The 7,051-nt window shown below is 43.1% G+C and overlaps 1 long non-coding RNA gene across 1 annotated transcript; it reads left to right on the plus strand.

The window, feature by feature from the left end:
- The first annotated feature begins 335 nt into the window (after positions 1–335).
- Positions 336–5,620, plus strand: LOC122864419. The gene is made up of 4 exons (XR_006375213.1): positions 336–450; positions 1,257–1,381; positions 1,676–1,738; positions 2,350–5,620. It is a non-coding gene; the product is annotated as an uncharacterized LOC122864419 (long non-coding RNA).
- Positions 5,621–7,051: the final 1,431 nt, after the last annotated feature.

Genomic DNA, 7,051 nt, shown 5'->3' on the forward strand with positions numbered 1-7,051 from the left:
CCGCTGTGTGTGTGATTCAGTGGCATTCATCCGTTTGGATGTGCGTGCCTGTGTCTGTGCGTTGTACTTTATATTATACAGTACGCTGTGTTCGTAAGTCTGCAGTTTGATTGCCTCAAACACTGCAGCCCTGTTTGCTGCTACCGTTACTGTAGTTCTAATAATACTGGCCGGCCTGCTGTTGCTAGCAGCCAGCCAGGCGACATATTAGGGCAGGGCTGAGTAGCTCCTGACTGGCAGACAGACAGCTGCTGGCTGTATAGGTCAGGTTACGGATGAGCAAGGCGACATGAGAGATGTAAAAATAAACAGGGAGAGAGCGCGAGGGGGAGAGAGAGAGAGTAACAAAGAGAGGGAGAGGGAGTGAGGCTGGTGTGGAATGGAGCTGATAAGGGGAGAGAGACAGAGGCTGAGACAAACTGAGCAGAGAGATAGAGGAAGACATATAAAGTAGGTACCTTGAAGAAACAAAGGGCCGAGGCGACACAGGCCGTGAGAGAGACTGGCAGAGAAAATAAGTTTGGCTGTTTTGCACTTTGTCCACAGAGCCTTATCAGCTGAATGAGTGTGTGTGTGTGTGTGTGTGTGTGTGTGTGTGTGTGTGTGTGCGTGCAGATGTCAGTACATGCGTGTGAGCGTGCGTGTGCAAGCACATTCTGTTAGGCAGAACTATTTTAGTTAAGAAGCCGAGTTTTGTGAAAAGTTTGTCTCAGATTTTGCCGTTGCTGGGTTTAATGACCTTTACCGTCTCAAGGATGTTTCACAACACCGGAATATGAAAATTCAGACACATAACTAACCCGAACCATGTAAAAACCAACATGAAAAAATGTCTTTATGCTTCCCCCTTGACCGGGTCTCTCTTGAAAAAGCGATTTAAATCTCAATGAGACTTTTACCTGGCTAAATAAAGGAAAATTATTGAAAAGAAAACTGATTTATATTAATATGTGTAGAATATATGGACTCAGCGACCGCCGTCCCGCCCACCGGTGCACCAGGTTTAATCCTCACTGGTGCCCTGCTAATTTCACACCAGACAAACTGGTTCATATCTTTGAAACAGGTTTGGTTTAGGGTTATAATATTCCCAAAAAGCTTTAGGAACAAATTCAGACAGACGTGCCCATGATTTAAATCTTTACAACATGCAGAAATATACTATTTTTAAAAGAACTATAACCGTGAGGAAAAAGGTGGCTGTTATCTGTGATATGAACTGTTTCAGCTAATGTCACTTCTGATTCGTACTCCAGAAAGGTGCAGTCCACGCGGGGGGAAACGTGCCTCTGTTATTACGTGAACGAAACGTGATCTCCATGACGACTGAGCAAATTGCTGAAGGCTACAAGATCCGACTAAAAGCTCCAGAAGAAGTCCAGTAAGTGGACCTTGAGATAGGAATGTTTTGTCATTGTATTTGTATTTCCAAGTTAAATAATTAACCTTTAAACTCAGTTCCCCTCACACACCATACAATGATTTTAGTGAGTGGCCATGTTATACCTCCAAGTCACACTTTTTCCCAAACATACTGAATGCTTCCACATCTTGTAGAATAACACTGAATTTTGTGTGTGTGTGTGGGGACTTTTTTAAAAGAAAACTTTTAAATGAAGTTAGTATTTTTTTTCAAATATAGATTCTTTTGATGAATCCGCCCTTTTGTTTACAGCGGCCTGTCCCACTCTCTCCACACGGAGGAACTCTATTTGCCCAGACTTGTTGCAGTCACCTGGTACGTACAGGCACGTGGACCCTCGGGGCTCAGGGAGAGTGTGTGTGCGTGTTCATGTGTGTGTAGCTACTGTGTGTGTGTGTGTGTGTGTGTGTGTGTGGGTTGTGTCAACACTAATCGGTATGCTGGGAATGTTTACATAGAGATGGTTATTTACAGGAGAAAGGCCACATTTCTAAACTTGGTGAACTTTGCCAGTGTGAGCTGCAGTGTTACCTGCAGCGCAGGGACGAGGGACGGACTCTCGGGAACTTAGAGATAGAAATCAAGTAGATTAAAAACTTTGGAAAAATCATATGGGTTATCATTTTTTGAAATTCTGACGTAATTCATCAAAACATGCAATGCTGCAGTACATGAGTATTCTTCTCCCATCTGGGAAAGAGACTCATCATCTGTTGTCAGTCCTATTGATAAACTGTCTGTTGAGCTCTGTGGGATAATCCACCACTGCCAGCATGATACGTAGAAAACTTTGCATTGTACCTGTCAAAAGCATTTACAAACAAACTGCACTGACGCTCAGACCTTTTGTCTTGAGCTTTTTAAATGGTTCTTGTCTGTTGTCTCTCCACTGTACTTTGTTTCTTTCTGCCTTTACTCTGCTGTAGAAACTAGCCATGTGCATAACACAGCAGAAGACTGTCCATCCAACCCCTGCAGCACTGTGATGTGTAGGCTGTGGTTGCAAGTGGCTGATGTCATGGGCATCTAATTTGCATGTGCTCTTGCATTGCTTCTGTTCCTGTGTTCAGCAGTGTGAGGTCCTACACAACTTAAGCTGCCAGTATGCTTCTTCAGAAGTGCTAGTTGGACAGTCAAATACTTTCAGAGCCCCCCCTCGCACACACACACACACCTTTCAGCCGCTGGATTTGGGGGGGCCGTGTCCGACCATTTCTGTAACTTAACCAAACCGACGATCCGACATTCACACCCACTTCACGCTGACTGGTCAGCTGAGTGCAGGTGAGAAAGGAGCCAGGGTTTGAACTTCTGTCAGCTCTCTGTTTTCATTCTTCACACAACAATTCCTGTCTCTTTTCATGTGAACAACCGAGTGCAACACCATGAATGTCTTCCAGGAGAAGCTGTCTGAAAATGTGCACCATTATCCTCATATTCAAACAATATCACGTCCCCAACCAAAGAAAAAGCAAATCATAATGACGCACATGATTTATGCAGCAGTTAAGCAACCAAGAGGGACTTTGGTTTAAGAACCGATAGATGCTTTCTGGCGATGAAACTGAACCCACGACCTTGAAACAGGAAGCAACTTCCAAAACAAGAATAATCATTTCTGCCTCATTCCGTTGCCACAGAAGAGTGGTGGGCGATGATTTTGACCCAACGGCACTCGGCATCAATCTGAATCAAAGGAGGAGAAGTTGTGGGCAGTCCACACTGTCTGTTTTGTACTGCTGCTCCATTCTGCGCTGCCAGATTGGACGGGGGGAAAGATGGTAGGAACAGAAGATAATTGGAGAGTGGATGAAAGGGAGAGGCATGCAGGGGGAAGGAGAGACACAGATAAAGGGAGACAGAGCGGTCGAGAGGTTGAGATGAAGTGAGCGAAAAAAGTGAGGGGGGGGGTAGAGGGGTTGGCGAGAGAGAAAGAGGCTAAACAAAGAGTTACTTGACAGGAAGAGAGTAACAGGGAGGTGCACAATGTGTTCGAACGTGAGGAGAGGGAGAAACAGAGAGGCAGAGTCCAAATGAAAAGGAGAATAATGGAGAGGGAAGAGCAGGAGGAGAGGAAGATGCTTTCTGGTGATGAATGTGAGAGGCACTTGAACACAACTGCCTGTTGTTCTGAAAGAGACAGTTCCCCCCTCTGCTCTCGCCTCTGTCCCCATGTCCCTCATGAGCTATTGATTTAAAATAAATATGTCCATTTTTAAATAATCCTGTATTGTTGGGAAATTGATTGAATCTCTGTATTTTCTTTGCTGGAGGATAAATTCCTGCATCGTGCACTTTCTTCTTTATCTGGTCAACCATGGTAGCTGTCGCTGCTTGTGCTAGTCGCTCTTCTTGGTCACTGCATGGCTGCTGGAAAATAAAATGGATTCATGTCCTGTGCACCATGAGGATTATTCCCGAGAAAGATAAACGAGACGCTGAGTGTGTTAAAGCTTTTGAGAACTGGTCATGCAGCCATGGGAATTACATCCATACCGGCCGATTAACATCCAATGCTAACATCCAGTGCTCATGCAGGAAGTAGTCGTCCCGATGTAGCGAGGTGGAAAGTAAAGGTTTGGAGTTGGTGTTGGACGGGCAGGAAGCACGTCGGACTTTCATGCAGGAGACCAGTTGTGTCCCAGCCCTGCTATTAATGTTCACCTTTTTATTAACTGTAACCACAGTCGTTCCCTAAGCTTAACCATATTATATTTGCCATGTGCAGATACTATAGGAAGCAACAATAAAAACAAAAAAAAAAACTAAAAATTGTCATTGGCCATAATTTGGGGTTTGCTGAAGTGTCTACATGGTGATATCACAACATTTTCCCTGGTTTTCCTGGACACCTCTTCCCTCCTTGAAGCTGTGGTTTTTCAGGTGATCTCCTCAAACTATTTTCTACTTTTTTCACGGCGCACCCTGCAACGACCCTGGCTCCGCCCAAACGCTAGTATGTGCATCCTTTTTTTAAGAAGCATTTCCCATGAGTAAACTTTAGTCTTTTACTGGGGCTGCTGGGATACAGCTACTACACACATACACATAATCGCATTAACGTATAAGCAGTGCTTCTACGTCTACATGTATGTAATCTGCCATGCGAGTCCTAGATGTTTAGTTGCTTTACACCTGAGAGTGATGGGTGGACAGAATTTGCCGGCTCGCTTTGCGCTGCCTCGTTTGCATGAACCTCCCACCTGTTTCCGCCTCTCCTCCCACCTGTGCACCGTGCGCTCTGCGCTGGACACCAAAACACCACACAGCTGGGCTACCAAACAAAAACAGGGCCCTTAGTCTTGTTTTTCATTCTCTCTCTCACAGACACTCACACACTGATCTCGACACTGATTGATTGATTGATTGATCCCACCCTTGGGAATCTTTGCTTGGGAGTTAAGTAAAGGAACAGCAGGAACATAAACACTGACAGTCACAGAAGCAAGCCCATTTAAAACACTTTAGAAAGCCAGCATGTGGTGTGGTGAAAGGTCAGCAGCTCCATCACTGGATGTATACATGTGCACAGGGAAAAGCCAAAAGTTCAGCTTTTTGTCGATCTTGTTTAGTATCTTGTTTCTTACAGTACTTAGCCATTTCAATGGTAAACTTTACCTTTAAAAGTCAAGTTTAGCTTCCAACAAGCAACTATGAAACATAGTTCAACTAGAATGCACACATACAGTAAAGTGAACTCAAACCCTGCCACTGTGTACTGCCTGTTTCCCTGCCTGCTCACTGCCTGCCTCTCTGTATATCTACATGTCCATGACCCCTGTTTGTTTGTCCATGTGTCAGTACTGTGCATCTCATGTCCAGGTGTACTGTGTGTGTTTCTGCTTCTCAAGAAAATGTGTCAAAGAGGTTTTAGGGGAAACTCCGATCAAAGCAGAGACAGAAGGGAAAGTAACATGACAACAGAGAGAGAGTCTCTGTCCTCCTCTCTCTCTCTTTCACTACTTTGATCAATAAACCTCTACTGTATGTGCATAAATTATTTCCTGTGACAGCATGCAGCCCACGTTCCCATTTGTTTCTTGATAAAAGACATATGACATGTTGTGGAAACTGAATGCTTGCCTTGTTCTGTGAGTTGAAATTAGCACCACTCTTTTGTTTAATTAACTAGATCATTTTAATTATTTTTCTTCTAATTCATCTCATAAGTCTCAGATCTTAATCTTAACAGGGGGAATCAAGCTGTGCGTGTGTGTGTGTGTCTTAACTTTAAAAATAAAGACAACATAATAGTCTGTTAAATGAGTCAGAACTCCGAAGTCCAAATTCTGGGAAATAAAAGATTCCACCACAAACTGCAGATTAATGAATGGAGGATATGAATGAACAAATTAACTTCCACCTAAACTCTATCTTCTGTCTATAAAACATGTTGAAGAAACTGTAGCTTTGAAACTGTTGTCCATCCCAACCCATCTGTTCATTTCTACAAGAAGAGATTGAAGAAAACAAGTTTTACTCTTTCTTTTAGGATGAGAAGAATTATGGATAAACAAATGTGTGCGGATGGTGTGTTATGATGAGAAGTGGTATTCTCCTTTTTTCTTTTTTTTTTTACACCCCTGCCTTGCATGCCATATGCCACATATTAACTTGGAACTCATTCACTAATCACTTTTAACAGTATTCAGGTGTTGAGATTACAATTAGTTGGTGCTGAAAAACAAATGAATCAGATTTTGTTCTGGGTTGGTGAATATCTTTCCTCAGCAGGATCTTTTTCCAAGTTTCAGAGAACCATGGTTACAACAGCAGCCTCGCACTTCCAGGCTTGAATTGGGCATTACACCTACAAGTGAGGTAAGAACGCAAATGCACATGAGCCTTTAGCGCTTACAAATAGCAACATGCTGATCAGTGCCAGGAGCGCGAGGAGCTGGCCTACAGATGCAGCTGACATCAAGGCAGATTTAAGGGCAAAATCTGGGTTCAGGGGTTACATTCTTGTTTCCTGAGAGGATAGTTATTTTGGTTGCTATTTAGTTAGGGAAGTCTGTGATTCTTTTGGGTGACACTTCTCTCAAATTGCTTAGCGGTTATTGACAAAACTACTTTCTTTCACTGCTGCTGCCTAAAGGAGTGATTGATATTAATTATTACAATCTAATAATCTCTAACAAACTTCTCTTGAAGAAAATAACTGTGCCAATATACTGGATGTGAAGTACAATGTGAATTTGCAAGACTAAATCAAGTGTAAACAAACTCTTAAACCCATCCAAACGCCGTCAGTCCCAGTTTAAAAAATTCAAACTGTCTTACATGTTTTTTTTCTATTCTTGTTAAACAAAAATATAAAATACCACATAATCAAAGAGTGAGTGAGCAGATGGGTATGGGAAGAAAAAAAGGAGATATTGAGGGGGAGGGGAAAGAAGGAGGGTGAGGAAAACATAATGACCATTGATGTTGGTTACACAACTCTATAAAGGGTCCGCAACTATTTCCATCTCTGGTGGGCTGCTGCAAGTATGCAAATGTGTCTTCTTCTTCCTTGCAGAGGCTTAAGAATGCAAATAAAACAGGAGCAGCATATGCTCAGATTTAAATATGCATGACTAATGAGCCTGAGGAGCTAATCACCATGGCATGAGGGCAGGAAGTGGG

This window comes from Siniperca chuatsi, linkage group LG2, assembly GCF_020085105.1.
Source record: "Siniperca chuatsi isolate FFG_IHB_CAS linkage group LG2, ASM2008510v1, whole genome shotgun sequence".
Lineage (NCBI taxonomy): Eukaryota > Metazoa > Chordata > Actinopteri > Centrarchiformes > Sinipercidae > Siniperca > Siniperca chuatsi.